The sequence below is a fragment of the Trichosurus vulpecula genome, chromosome 6, assembly GCF_011100635.1.
Source record: "Trichosurus vulpecula isolate mTriVul1 chromosome 6, mTriVul1.pri, whole genome shotgun sequence".
Classification (NCBI taxonomy): Eukaryota; Metazoa; Chordata; class Mammalia; order Diprotodontia; family Phalangeridae; genus Trichosurus; species Trichosurus vulpecula.
In genome coordinates, this window is record NC_050578.1 from 39,002,889 (window position 1) to 39,019,058 (window position 16,170).

The 16,170-nt window shown below is 37.8% G+C and overlaps 1 pseudogene; it reads left to right on the forward strand.

The window, feature by feature from the left end:
* The first annotated feature begins 3,886 nt into the window (after positions 1 to 3,886).
* On the forward strand, positions 3,887 to 13,804 carry LOC118854593 (annotated as a pseudogene).
* Positions 13,805 to 16,170: the final 2,366 nt, after the last annotated feature.

The window sequence follows — 16,170 nt, forward strand, 5'->3', positions numbered from 1 at the left end:
GGGCCCTAGTCACTGGCTTTGTGTGCCTCAGATGCTGGCAGCTGGAGGCTATAGCAGTCTGGCAGCTTACCTGGTGCTGATTTGGGATCCTAGGGATGGTGTCTGGCATGTACTGAGTACAGGTGGGGTTTTCTGTGTTTCTCTGGTGGGGTAAACTGAAGCACAGGGTGGTCTGGCTACTGGAGGATACCTGTCCACCAAGGACTGTGCTGAAGCACAGGGAGGTCTGCTACTGGAGGACACTTACCTGCCCAGGGTTGCAATGGCACATATGGTGGTTCTCTGAGCTGGAGACTATTGGTTTCTCTGCCTGTGTTAAGGCACGTGGGGTATCTTGGTGTTGACCTTTGCCTGCTCCACCATGCTTAGGGCTGAGGATCTTGCACTGGTTTGCAGCAGTGGGGATTGTTGCAGTCTTGCTGGGATGCCTCCTGTTCTGTTCTGTGCCCCACTTTTACCTGAGTGAAGATGACTTTTCTTGACAGTCTTCTAAATTTCCCAGGCTAAAATACTGCTGCACCCTGTCTTTCTGTTGGCTTCCTGGTGAGCTTTTTTGGGGGTTTTACAGAGGTAATAGGGGAGAGTGAGAGTAATTTACTGTCTGCTTTACCCTCTTATCTCCCAGAACTCCTGCACTTTCATTTTTCAGTACTATTGGCATTATTTGCCTTATTTGTGGTCATGTCTAGCTTTCTTTTAACTAATTTTCCCTTTTGATAGAACTTACTTTGGGGAAGATATATTTTAAGATTATTTTATAATCTTCAGCATTTCAGAATATTATTTCAATAATTACACTGAGCTTATCTTAAAATCTTCTCACAATATACATCATAAGATTTTTTTTCTAAAAAAGGTTTTTATTCTGAACTGGTGTTGTCCTTAGCCATCATAACCCTTCACTTGGTAAGGAGTTTATAGTTTGCTGGCAGAGGCAATTTCTATGCTCTTTTGAACTCACTGTGCTTATTGACTTAAATCAGTTAAACTTTGATAGGAAAAAGTGATAATCCTTTCTATTTAATTTCCTATTTTTGGTCAATAACTTATTTAAATAGGTCACATTAGAGCAGTTTTAATTGCATGCCATGTCTTCTCATTTTTTTAATTTATTCTAATTTGTGTTGATTTTGACCTTTACTTTATCAAGGTGAGAGCCAGAATGTACATAAACTGCTGAGACAGAAATTACTTCTGTATTGGTAACCCTATATCATGTCCATTCAGATATAGTGAGTTTAACTCTTAGTATATATAACATTAAGGCAGAATTCATAACTTCAAAGATAACCATGAATATGCCTGAGTGGTCCAGAATTGCAGGATGTAAGGAATTCTCTAAGTAGAAGGCAGAGGAGTTAAAGCATTTACTGAAGCTCCAAAGTAGCATACCCATGGATCAGTGCCCCCAATTTGAAATCCTGGCAAGAACCTTCCAAAACCGGTATGCCCATCTCACAATAGTGACGAGGAGGCCATAGAAAAGCATTATGGCAGCAAGCCAAGCCATACTGGTGCTTCCCCCTCCAATGCCAGGGCCCTCCAGCAAGAAGACCACCCACTGGCCTCAAGCCCCTGCTCAACACTCTCTGGTCTGCACAAGGGTCAGTCCTGCTTTTTGTAGCACCTACCACTGCCCCTTCCACTGCCACCACCTTGTCCCAATCTCCAAGCTGTGTTCTCTTCCCCCACACAGTCGCCAGATGTCATCATGTCGTTCAGAACATCATCCCAGCAACCAGAACTCAGGCTCCTATCATTGGCTCCAGTCCTAGCCATTCCCCTTGGACCCTGAGAGCCCACTCAAATGGGTGGGAAAGATCTCCCCATTCACTGATTGCCTTTACAGTATATATGATAAAATTTAAAATAACTCCATAATCTTCTGACTTTCTTCCTGAAGAAATTATATATGATATTATAATTGTATCTAGTGATTTATGTATAGGTGTGTGTTCCTGATCCCTATTTGTTGTTGTTGTTCATGAATTTTTTGCCTTCATCCCCTGTTTCCACCTTTGCCATGTGAGTATTAAAACATATCAATTTAATTCAAAGAGGCTTATAATTTATCAATAACATTTCTTTACTTCTTCACCCTTTGGAACTGGTATTTTAGTACATATATAAATCATTTACCTGTTGCTAATTTTTTTGGTTTATCTTCAACATTTACAAAAAGCATTTATGTGTTTCAGACAGTACTGGGAACTGAGGATGCAAAGACAGCAATGGCCATCTCCCAAACAAAAAAAAAATTATAGTCCTATTACTATAGAAGTGAATGAACAGAATCTAAGAGGCTTTGATCTAAGGAAATATTGAGAGTGCAAGTAATACTAATTTTTGAGAATTATCTTCCTCAGGAAGATTCCTTGTATGCTTCTGCTCTTACCATGAAGATTTAAACCTATTCAAGTTGTGTGGCCTTAAAAATCCAAGGGCGGAGTCGCAAGGTCTAATCTTGTTAAATGGGAATTTACCAAAAGTTCAGATACCACAAAGATTAAAAAAAAATCACAATCACTATTGGCCAGTTAAATGTTCTCATTACTGTTGAAATCTGGCTATCTCACTCTTTTCTTTTATTTATTAAAAAAAATATAAGGACAAGCATTATGCAAAAATGAATTGAGCAAATAAGCAGAAATGTAGAGTTAATGGCAAGAAAGTATTAAAAGGAAAATACATTTTTAAAATGATTAAGAAGAAAAGTAGAAGTGTCACAAATCAATGTACAAATATAAAAGACTCTGCTATTGGTCAGTGCTGCACTATAAAGACAAGGAGGGAAAATGTATTTATACCTAGTCCAATAAACTTTCCCTGTTGAATCACACCTTGATTTCTCCATCTGTAAAATGAAAATATTGGACTAAATCATTGCTCTGGAATGTGTGATGAATCAATCAGAGTATGGGAAGGTGAAACATCTCCACTATTTTTGGTATGCCAATTGTGATTTTTTTTTCCCAAAACAACCATATTGTTATCTATTTCCCAGTATTAACATTCCCATACCTCACCCTCCACTGTTTAAGTCCCAACCATTCTCCTTTTTACACCAGTTTAGCCTTTTAAGGCAGTTATTAGCAAATATACCTATTAAGGTAATTAGGGTGAGACTATTTTTTTTTACTCTTTTCTTCTTTGGAATGCTGAGGTAATCAAGTACCTTTGATGAGTTTTGCTTTTCAAATGTAATGGAAATCAAAGTGGACTTTTTATTGTCTTTGTTTTGGAGTGTTCAGCACTACGGAATCTTGGATTAAATCCTGAGTCTCTGATGACCTACTTACCTCAAGGGAAGGCCTAGTTCTGCCCTCTGACCCTGAGCAAGCATCACAAGAAGTCACAAGAAGGCCTAAGTCACGTGGGTTTGAGTCACATGATTTTGATGCCCTTTGACTCTGAAGATATACATAGAAACTCAGAGGTTAGTGTTTTTGCTTTTTGGGATACACTCAGTGAAAGCGTGTTGGTGATGGGACTCTGGGTAGCCATTGAAGTAGCTCCCCCACCTTTGAAAAATCCAGATCTTGGTACTTCTCTGGTAACTATATATTTTGACTTTATCTGTTTATATTGTCTCTGTTTGTAATTCTGTTTGTATTTGCTCTGAAGTTCAGGGTACTGACTTTTTCCCCTGAACTAAGTGAATGATATATGTATGTCTAATTGAAGTGAGATTGTACACCCCTTAAAGTTGTTTTCCTTAGAAAAGCAGATCAAAGATCCAGTGCTGGCAGCCCGTCTGTGTGCTGGTCTTGTTGTTGGTCTTCCATCCCCACAATAGCTGCTAGCAACATTGTTGTTACAATACCCTAACAACTGCCCAGGAAATTCAACAGTTTATCCATTCCTTGTCTTCCAGATCAGCACATGGATGTGGATGATTGCACTTCAGGCGAAGAAGAAGTTTCGAATTTCTGGATGGGTAACTAATAAGTAAACAACAGGCTTTCTTTTTTTTCACTTTGTATACAATACAAAATGCACAGACTTGGATGGGTTGCATAAATGTTTCCCAGTTGCTATTGCATCACTCAGACCAAGAAACCCTTGCTTCTTCAAAACTTTTCATTTTACTATCATTCTTCCTTTTACCACAAATTACATCTTTGTCTTTATTAACTCTCCACTCTGACTGCATATACAGGAAGTCATCATGTGTTGTCGTTTCTACTTCCAGAACAACTCTGATAACTCAATCGCCTTCTTTCTACTCACATATCTGCCACATAGATCATTACTTCTTGTCGGGACTATTACAATAGCTTCATAATTGATTTTTATGCCTCTTCTCACTCTACTATTATCTATCCTACAAGATAGGTTCTTCATCTCTAGAAAAAAACAGTTTGTACTAGAAAAAGAGGTAATATCTCTTTCAGATCTACATCTCTGATCCTATGAACTTCTTCACTTCCAATAAAATGAGTGATGCAAATATAATTAAAACAATTGTAAAATTAAATGTATAATTCTTTAAACACTGTAATGGCAAGCAGTGAGACTTTTTGCCTTTGTTTTTCTTTTGGAGTGCTTCTCAGTATTAAGGCAATCAAGTGACTTTGACTGAGTCTTTGATTGAATCAGGAGTCTGTGATGACCTGCTTAAGTCACAAGAAAGCTTAAGTCACATGAGTTTGAGTCACATACTTGTGATGCCCTCTGTGGGCTGATGCTGAAGAAATGTGTATATACTCTGAGGTTAGCATTTGGCTTTGGGGGCTCATTCATTGGTAGAGGTAGAGTGTTCATGTGATTTGGCCAGATCAGACTCTGGGTAGTTGTTAAGGAGCCCCATGACGTTGAAAATCCAGATGTTGGTGCTTCTCTCTGTGGTAGTGTTGAGGGATAAAAGAAACACAGGGATGTAGGAATCCTAAACCAAAGTTCCCAGGTCACCTAGAATGAATTTGCAGATCTAAGCATACTTTAAGCCAAGGAAGCAAAGATTTATTATGCTTTACAGAGGGCAAGAATTTTTAGGGAGTCTGCAACCATACAGGGCTACAGGGAAAGTTTAAGTGCAAGATTTACAGATGAAACCTGTCAATTAGGTGTTTTGGTGTGGGATTAGGGAGTGGTTAAGGGGTGGTAAGTTCTTAAAGGAACATGCACTTTTGTATCTACTGCACAGGTATCTTACCCAGAGTTCACTGGGAAATAGCCCGGGGGGGGGAGGTAGGTGGAAGTGTAGTTTTGACTGTGAAATGTCACTAAGTCACCAAAAGTTCATGGCTGACTGGGAATATCCAGCTGGATTCCATCACATGTCTTGCTAGTCAAGATTAATGTAAAGGAGTATACATTTGACTGTGTCTAGGATGTATGTTAGACTTAGCGTATAGTCAATTATCAGCATCTGGAATCAATCTATAATTGATCATAGTTGCTTACTGAGGAAGAAGCAGAGATAAGTTAGTTGGGGCATGCTGCCCTTTAGCTAGAGAGAGAGACTGCTAGGGCCAATGCTTTGAAGCTAGAGAGAAATGTGATTTTAGAACTGGAGTTCAGGCACAGGCACCCAAGCAGAGTCTAAGGGAAAATGTGATGTTAGAACTAGGGTCCAAGCACAACCACACCATCAGTAGCTACGTATGTATTGCTACAGAGAGACAGTTAGAATCCCTATCTACTGATTTGCCTTATTTGCTCTGTTTATATAATTTCTGCTTGTAATTTCTGTTTGTATTTTCTCTGAAGTTCAGGGTGCTGACTTTTCCCCTGAGCTAAGTGAATGATATATGTATCTGTAATTAAAGTGAGATTGTAAACTGCTTAAAGTTGCTTTCCTTAGAAAAGCAGATCAAAGAACCTGTGCTAGCAGTCCTCTTGTGTGCTGGTGTTATTGTCTTTGCACCTCTACAGCAGCTACAAGCAGCATTGTTGTTACAAACACTAAAGAAAAAAAAAGGCTTAAAGAAAAAGGAATGAATTAGTCTCAACAAAAAAAGAAAAGAGAAACAATAAAAAATAGGAGAGGAATAGAGGAAAAGAGATGAATATGATAAATTTGATTATACCCAGATAAGATTTTTTTAATTTAAATTAAAACAATAAAGAAAAACACATTAGGGAAAACATTTTCCATGAATGTAAAGACAAACATCCGACATTTAGAATTTATAAGGACTTAATATACATCTCTGAGGATAATAACATACTGCACAATGGAACAATAAGTCAATTAATAACCATTTATTAAACATTTACTATGTGCCAAACATGTGCTAAGTACTGGGGATATAAAGAAAAGAGAAACAGTTCCTTACCACAAAAATCTTATATATGTTTTTTTTATTTTTAGTTTACCACACATGTTTCTACAAAGTTTGATTTCCAGATTTTCTCCCCTCCCTCCCCCCTCCCTCCTCAAGACAGCATGGAATCTCATATAACTATCATGTATAACTTTGCATTGAATTAATTTATGCATTAGTCAAGTTGTGGAGAAGAATTACGACCAAAGGAATGAATCATAAGAAAGAAGAAACAGAAACAAAAAAAAAAACAACCCAAAAACAAAACAAAAGAGAAGCAAAAAAGGCGAGCATGTAGTGCATCTCGATCTGTATTCAAACTTCACAGTTCTTTCTCTGGATGAAGATAGCATTCTCCTTCGTGAGTCCCCTGGAGTTGTCCTTGCCCCTTAGGTTGCTGAGAAGAGCGCAGTATGTCAGGGATAGTCCTCATGGAATCCATACATCTGAGGCTGTGCACAATGTTCTCCTGGCTCTGCTCCGCTCACTCAGCATTATGTCGTGTAGGTTTTTCCAGGTTGTTATGAAGTCTGCATCATCCCTATTTCTTATGGCACAATAGTATTCCATCACCTTCATATACCACAGCTTGTTCAGCCATTCCCCAATTGCTGGGCATCCCTTTGATTTCCAATTCTTGGCTACCACAAAAAGAGCTGCTATAAATATCCTTGTACATATGGGTCATATTCCTGCTTGCATGATGTCTTTGGGATACAACCCTAGAAGTGGTATTGCTGGGTCAAAGGGTATGAACATATCTATAGCCCTTTGGGCATAGTTCCAAACTGCTCTCCAAAATGGCTGGATCAGCTCACAACTCCCCCAGCAATGTAACAATGTTCCAATTTCCCCACATCCTTTCCAGCATTTATCATTTTCCTTATTTGTTATTTTAGCCAATCTGACAGGAGAGATGTGGTATCTAAGAGTTGTTTTGATTTGCATTTCTCTAATCAGTAGTGATCCAGAGCATTTTTTCATATGCCTATAGATAGCTTTAATTTCTTCCTTTGAAAACTACCTGTTCATATCTTTTGACCATTTCTCAATTGGGGAATGGCTTGTATTCCTATATATTTGGCTCAGTTCCCTGTATATTTTAGAAATGAGGCTTTTATGAGAGATACTAATTGCAAAAATTTTCTCCCAATTTTCTGCTTCCCTCCTAATTCTTGTTGCATTGGCTTTTTTTGTACAAAAACATTTCAATTTGACATAATCAAAATTATCCATTTTGCATTTTGTAATGCTCTCTATCTCTTGTTGGGTCCTGAATTCTTTTCTTTTCCATAAATCTGATAAGGAAACTATTCCTTGCTTTCCCAAATTACTTATAGTATCAGGTTTTACTCCTAAATCAGGAACCCATTTTGACTTTATTTTGGTATATGGTGTAAAATATTGGTCTATGCCCACTTTTTGCCCTACCATTTTCCAATTTTCCCAACAGTTTTTGTGAAATAGAGAATTATTAGCCCAGAAGCCCAGACCCCTCCCCCACACCTCAGGAAACTGAAGGTTATAATTCTAGACTCACAACCCCCAGAATAAGAAAGTTGGGAGGGAAAGCCCCGAGGCCCACAGATAGAAATTCGTTGTAATGCCAGCAAAAGGCAAACCAACATGAAGAAGAACACAAAAAAACCGAGGACAATAGATTCTTTTTATGGAGACAGGCAGGATCAAAATACAAATATGGAAGAGGAAAGTAACGATATTGTAGATACATCAGATACCTCAAAAGGTAATATGAACTGGTCTCCAGCCCAAAAAGCACTGCTGGAAGAGCTAAAGGAGGATTTTAAAAACAAAATTAGGGAGCTAAAAGAAAATATGGAAAAATGGAAAAAAGGGAAAAAAAATCAACTGATGAAATCAAGTCCCTAAAGAATAAGATTGGCAAAATGGCTACGGAGATTCAGAATCTAGAGAGAGAAAAGGACACCCTGAGAGGCAAAATCAACCAATTGGAAAAGGAGACTCAAAAGCAAAATGTAAACACTAACTCATTAAAAATTAGACTTGAGCAAGTGGAAGCTAATGAATCTATGAGGCACCAAGAAGTAATAAAACAAAACGTAAAGAATGAAAAAATAGAAAAAAATGTGAAATATCTGATTGGCAAAACAACTCACCTGGAAAACAGATCCAGGAGAGACAATTTAAGAGTTATTGGTCTACCGGAAATCCACGATGAAAAAAAGAGCCTTGACAGTATCTTCGAAGAAATTATCAAAGACAACTGCCCAGAGGTCCTAGAACCAGAGAGCACAATAGTAATTGAAAGAATTCACCGATCACCCCCTGAAAGAGATCCCAAACTGAAAACACCAAGAAATATTATAGACAAATTTCAGAGCTATAAACTCAAGGAGAAAATACTGCAAGCAGCCAAAAAGAAGCAATTCAAATATTGTGGAACTACAGTCAGGATCACGCAGGATCTCTCAGCTTCCACCTTAAAAGACAGGAGAAATTGGAATATGATATTCTGAAGGGCAAAGGAGCTGGGACTACAACCAAGGATTAACTACCCAGCAAAACTAAGCATAATTTTCCAGGCAAGGCGATGGACATTCAATGAAATAAGGGAATTCCAGACCTTCCTAATGAAAAGGCTAGAACTCAATGGAAAATTTGATCTCCAAATACAAAACTCAAGAGAGACATAAAAAGGTAACCAGGGGGAAAAACCCCACAAACCTTATTAACCAATAAGGGCAGGTTGTTTACATATCTATGTGTGATTATATCATCTTATGTATGTTACATATATATATGTATATATATATATATGTATATATACACACACACACACACACACACACACACATATATAAGTCATTCTTGAGAATGGTACACCTATTATGACAATTGAAAGGGATATACATAGGTTGTGAATGCCTGTATAAATTGACTGATGTAAAGATATAAAATATAAGTAAGAGATATAAAGGGAGGACTATGAGGGAAGTGGTAAGGAGGTAGTAGAAAAGGGTAAATTACACCAAATGAAGTGGCACAAAAACATATTATAGTAGAGGGAAAGAAGGGAGGGAGAAGAGCAGTATTTGAGCTTTACTGTCATCTGATCTAGTTCAAGAAGGGAATAACATACTCTGATAAGTTTAGAAATCTAACTTGTCCTACGGGAAGTGGGAGGGTAAGGGGGGAAAAAGGGAGGGGGGTGGTCAGAAGGGAGAGGAGAAGTAGCAAGAGGGTAACGGTAAGATAAGGGAGGGGAATAAAGAGGGAGGGTTAACTGAGGAAAGTGGCGGTCAAAAGCAAAACTTTGTTGAGGAGGAGAAGGGGAAAAGGAGAAATAAAAGCATAAACAGGGGGAATTAGGATGGAGAAAAAGACACAGAGAGAAATCATAACCCTGAACGTGCAGGGGATGAACATTCTCTCAAAACAGAAGCAGGTAGCAGAATGGATTAAAAACCACAATCCTACAATATGCTGTTTACAAGAAACACATTTGAAACAGGGGGATACACATAGGGTAAAGGTAAAAGGCTGGAGTAAAATATATTGTGCCTCAGCTAAAGTAAAAAAAGCAGGTGTAGCAATCCTAATCTCAGACAAAGCAAAAGTAAAGATAGATTTAATTAAAAGAGATAAGGAAGGACATTATATCTTGCTAAAAGGCACCATAAACAATGAAGCAATATCATTGCTTAACATTTATGCACCAAGTGGTAAGGCATACAAATTCTTAGAGGAGAGGTTAAGGGAGTTACAGGAAGAAATAGACAGCAAAACTATAATATTGGGAGGCCTCAACCTCCCCCTTTCTGAACTTGATAAATCTAACCTCAAAATAAATAAGAAAAAAGTTAAGGAGGTAAACAGAATTTTAGAAAAGGCACATATGATAGACCTCTGGAGAAAACTGAATGGGGATAAAAAGGAATATACTTTCTTCTCAAAAGTACATGGCACGTATTCAAAAATTGACCATGTACTAGGGCATAAAAACCTCACAATCCAGTGCAAAAAAGCAGAAGTAGTCAATGCATCCTTTTCAGATCATGATGCAATAAGAATCATTTTTAATAAAGTACCATGGAAAAATAAACTAAAAACTAATTGGAAACTAAATAATTTAATTCTAAAGAACGAGTGGGCCAAAGAACAAATCAGATAAACAATTAATAACTGCATTCAAGAGAATGACAATAATGAAACAACATACCAAAACTTATGGGATGCAGCAAAAGCAGTTCTTAGGAGAAGTTTTATATCCCTAAATGCTTACATGATTAAAATAGGGAAAAAGGAGATCAATGATCTGGGCATACAGCTGAAAAAGCTAGAAAAAGAGCAAATTGAAAACCCCCAATTAAATACCAAATTAGAAATAATAAAAATCAAAGGAGAGATTAATAAAATTGAAACCAACAAAACTATTGAATTAATAAATAAAACAAAGAGCTGGTTTTATGAAAAAACCAATAAAATTGATAAACCTTTGGACAATTTGATTAAAAAAAAGAAAGAAGAAAATCAAATTACTAGTATCAAAAATGAAAAGGGTGAGGTCACATCTAAGGAAGAGGAAATCAAAACAATAATTAGGAATTATTTTGCCCAACATAAATTTGACAACCTCAGAGATATGGATGAATATCTACAAAAACATAAACTGCCCAGGCTATCAGAGAAGGAAGTGAAATTTCTTAATGACCCCATATCAGAAAAAGAAATTGAGCATGCCATCAATGAACGCCCTAGGAAAAAATCTCCAGGGCCAGATGGTTTTACATGTGAATTCTATCAAGCATTTAAAGAACAACTAATTCCAATATTTTGTAGACTATTTGGGAAAATAGGTGAAGAAGGAGTCCTACCAAACTTTTTTTATGACACAAATATGGTACTAGTACCCAAACCAGGTAGAGTTAAAACAGAGAAAGAAAATTATAGACCAATTTCTCTAATGAATATTGATGCAAAAATTTTAAATAAAATATTAGCAAAAAGATTGCAGCAACTCATTACGAGAATAATACACCATGACCAGGTAGGATTTATTCCAGGAATGCAAGGCTGGTTCAATATTAGGAAAACTATTAGCATAATTGACCATATCAACAACAAAACTAGCAGAAACCATATGATCATCTCAATAGACGCAGAAAAGGCCTTTGACTAAGTACAACACCCATTCCTATTAAAAACACTAGAAAGCATAGGAATAAGTGGAACCTTCCTCAAAATTATTAAGAGCATCTACCTAAAACCATCGACAAGCATTATTTGTAATGGGGATAAACTAGATGCATTCCCAATAAGATCAGGGGTGAAACAAGGATGTCCATTATCACCCCTATTATTCAATTTGGTACTAGAAACATTAGCTGTAGCAATAAGAGAAGAAAAAGAAACTGAAGGAATTAGAATAGGAAAAGAAGAAACTAAATTATCACTTTTTGCAGATGATGTGATGATTTATCTAGAGAATCAAGTAAAAAACTACTTGAAATAATAAACAACTTTAGCAAAGTTGCAGGATATAAAATAAACCCACATAAATCCTCAGCATTCCTATACATTACTGACAAAACCCAACAGCAGGAGGTAGAAAGAGAAATTCCATACAAAGTTACTGAAGGCACTATAAAATATTTGGGAGTCTATTTGCCAAGACAAACCCAGGGCCTATATGAACATAACTATGAAACACTTTTCACGTGAATAAAATCAGATCTAAATAAATGGAGAAATATCACTTGCTCATGGTTAGTCCGAGCTAATATAATAAAAATGACAATTTTACCTAAATTAATCTATCTATTCAGTGCCATACCAATCGAACTACCAAAAAATTATTTTACTGAGCTGGACAAAATAATAACAAAATTCATTTGGAAAAACAAGAGGTCTAGAGTATCTAGGGTATTAATGAAAAGACATGCTAGAGAAGGCGGCTTAGCCACACCAGATATTAAACTGTACTACACAGCAGCAGTCATCAAAACTGCCTGGTACTGGTTAAGAAACAGGGGTGTGGATCAGTGGAATAGGATAGGTACCCAAGTAGGAGAAATCAACAAGTTTAACAATCTACTCTTTGATTAATCTTATATTTTAATTGCAGAAATACTATTTACTAAATAGGTAAATGCAACATATACACATTAGAAGGAATAAATTTAGAGTGGAAAGTTAAAGTGGTTGGGTAGGCCGCTGCTGGAACAGCGGCTGCTCCGGGACTGCCAACCTGTCTTCTGTGGAGGGCTCCTCTTGGCACGGCCACAAGGTGCTCCACAGGTCGCGCTGCTGTCCTCCCCCTCTCCTCACCGATCTTCTTCCCGGCTCCACCTTGGCTCCAGTGCGGTCTTCTGTTGAGGAGCTTTCTGTTTCTTCCATACAGCCCTTCCCCGCCTGTGGCTGACAAGATTCTAGGAAGATGTGGCTCAACTGGTGACTTATGAAGTACCAGTCGCCAAGCACATTAAGCGTTACTCACACTTCTGTCCATCACAGCTTTCCATTAAGCAGTTCCTGGACTTTGGACATGACAATGAGTCTAAGAAGACATCATAAGTATTTTTTACAGAAAGAGCTGCCAGTGTTACTGGCTAACACAATGAGGGAAGCCAGTCAGTTGCCAGATCACTGGCTGGTTAAAGTCAGAAATAAACACAATGATGTCTTTCCTTCCATGGCACAAGGGGTGATTGAATACAAGGAGAAGATGTTTTTTATCCTTTCATTAGCAGTAACATCCAATATTTTCTGGTTTGGTTTTATACCAAATGCATTTATTTCCTCATGCTTATTAAAAAGTGCACCCTTCTGTTTGGTGATACCCCTACTCCTGTCCATCCTAAACACATTGGAAGTGTTGACTCCACTTGTAATGTAGCCAGGGTAGTGAAAGATGCATAAGAAAGAGTTAAGATGCTTTGTGAACAGTATTATATGTTAGTCCCAGAACCAGAAATTGAAGAACTCAATGCAAACGCTTCAGACAAGCCTATTCAGGTAGTTTATGTGCCTTCACATCTGTTTCACAAGCTGTTTGAATTGTTCAAGAACTCAATGACAGCAATAGTAGAACTTTATGAAGACAGAAAAGAAGGTCTATTAAAACATCTATTAAAACTCTAGTAACATTAGGCAAACAAGATTTATCCATTAAGACCAATGTGGTGGTTTTCCACTGCAAAAACAGATCATTTATTTAATCATATGTATTCAACGGATGCCAGACCTAGCCTTGAACCAACAAAAGCAGCACCTTTGGCTGGATTTGGCTATGGATTGACCATTTCCCATCTTTTTGCCAGATAAGTTCAACTGAAACTCTCTTCAATGGAAGGAGTGGGTACTGATGCTATAATTTATTTGAAGGCTCTTTCAAGTGGATCATTTGAAAGGCTTCCAGTGTTAGTAATTCAGCATGGAGGCATTACAGGACTACACCTGAGGCAGATGATTGGAGCAATGCTAGCAGTGAACCCAGGGATGTTTCAAAATATAAGGCCAAACTTGACAAAATCCAGGCAAATGGAATTTTCTAAAGAAATGGCTGCATTTGTCCTCTTCTATAAAGATTATATCTTCTGCAAGTTGACTAGAGAGGGCTCCTTACTACCACATCTTGGGGGAGGGGTGGCACCCAAGCTGTTCCAGGGCTTGAACATATATTTTCTCTGAACCAGCTGGAGCTTTTCCATGGATTCTGTCCTGTAGCTACTCCAGCTCTTCTACTAAAACAAAAACCTGAGTGCTTTTCACAACACCTTGGTGTGGTTAGCTGTTTGGGGGAGTAAGAAGGTTGATGCCTTATATAGCTCCCCTGACTCTCTGCCCTCCAGTCTCATTACTGTAGGGTCAACTGCCTATACTCCCTACCCACAAGAACTTCTATTTTTGTCCTAAGCCCAGAGTGAAGTGGTGTTTTGTGTTTGCAGCTGGATTTCAGGCTCTTCTCAAACTCCTGACTAGGATCCAAAGATACTGAGGAGTGAAGTCATCTGGTGGGGACTCATCAGTGGGGATTCCTTTCCCAAATCCTTGACCTTTCCTCTGTACTTCTACAACCACCTACTCCCCAAGTGATTCAGATACTTCCTTCCCTCCCACCCTGTGTTCTCTATTAACTTATCACCTTGTCAGGTGCTAGGACTTTCATGTTAGAGAAGAAACTCACCTATACATGCAATTGATTTTCTATTTAATTTGTACACTGCCATTGTGTTGATTACAACTGTTCTACAAGTTGTAAAAAATAGTGGTTGGGTAGACTGAGAAAACCTTCCTGTGGCACATAACTCTTCAAAGAAACCGAGGATGCCAAGAAATTGGAGCAGTGGAGGATGTTGTAAAATGGATAATTTTGATTGTGTTAAATTGAAAAGTTTTTGTACCAACAAAGCCAATGCAACAAAGATTAGGAAGGAAGCAGAAAACTGGGAAAGAATTTTTATGACCAGTGTCTCCGATAAAGGCCTCATGTCTAAAATATATAGGAAACCGAGTCAAATTTATAGGAATACAAGTCATTTCCCAATTTATAAATGGTCAAAGGATATGAACAGGCAGTTTTCAGAGGAAGAAACTAAAGATATCTATAAGCATATGAAAAAATGCTCTGAATCACTATTGATTAAAGAAATGCAAATCTAACAACTCTTAGGTACCACCTATCTCCTATCAGATTGACTAACATGACAAAATAGGTAAATGGTAAATGTTGGAGAAGATGTGGGAAATAGGAACACTGTTTCATTGTTAGTGGAGTTATGAACTGATCCAGCCATTCTGGAGAGCAATTTGGAACTATGCCCAAAAAGCTATAAAAATGTGCATATCCTTTGACCCAGCAATACCTCTTTTAGGGCTGTATCCCAAAGAGATCCCACAAGTGGGAAATGGACCAGTATGTACAAAAATATTCATAGCAGTTCTTTTTGTGGTAGCAAAGAATTGGAAATTGAGGGGATGCCCATCAATTGGGGAATGGCTAAACAAGTTGTGGTATATGAATGTAATGGAATACTATTGTGCTACAAGAAATGAGGAGTAGGGCAGTTAGGTGGTGCAGTGAGTAGAGTACCAAACCTGGAGTCAGGAGGACCTGAATTTAAATCCTGCCTCAGACACTTGACATACTTGCTGCATGACGTTGGGCAAGTCAGTTAACCCCAATCGCCCTGCCTTCCTCTCTCCAAAAAAAGAAAAGAAAGAAATCAGGAGTAGAAGGACTTCATAATAATCTAGAAAGACTTGTGTGATCTGATGTTGAGTGAGGGGTGCAGAACCAGGAGAACATTATAGGTGATTACAGACACATAGTATCTGTGATGACTTATTTTGATAGACTTGGCTCTTCTCAGCAATACAAGTTTCGAACACAGCTCCAAGACTCATGATGGAAAAAGCTATCCACAGCCAGGGAAGGAATTATAGAGTCTGAATGCAGTTTGAGGCAAACTATTTGCTCTCTTTTTTACTTCTTTTTTGGTTTTATTTCTTCTTTCTCATGATTCATTCCATTGGTTATAAATCTTCTTTACAACTTGACTATTATGTAAATAAGTTTAATGGGAAGGTATAGGTAGAACCTCTATCAGATTACATGTCATCTTCAGGGGGAGGGGAGAGCAGAAGAAGGAGGAGAAAATCTGGAACTCAAAAACTTGTGGAACTGAGATGTGGTAAACTAAAAATAAAAAATAAATTTTTAAAATTGGAGACTATTGCAGGAAGGGAAGGAGGGAAGTATGCAAGAAGGGTCACCATTGTCAAGGCCTAGAACATAGAAACACAGAGTTATATGTGGCAATTAAGTAGATTGGTATGACTGTTTCGCAAAACATATAAAGCACAATATATAACAGGGCTGCAGAGTTTTTATTTCTCTCCAAAGAATAGAACAGAAAAT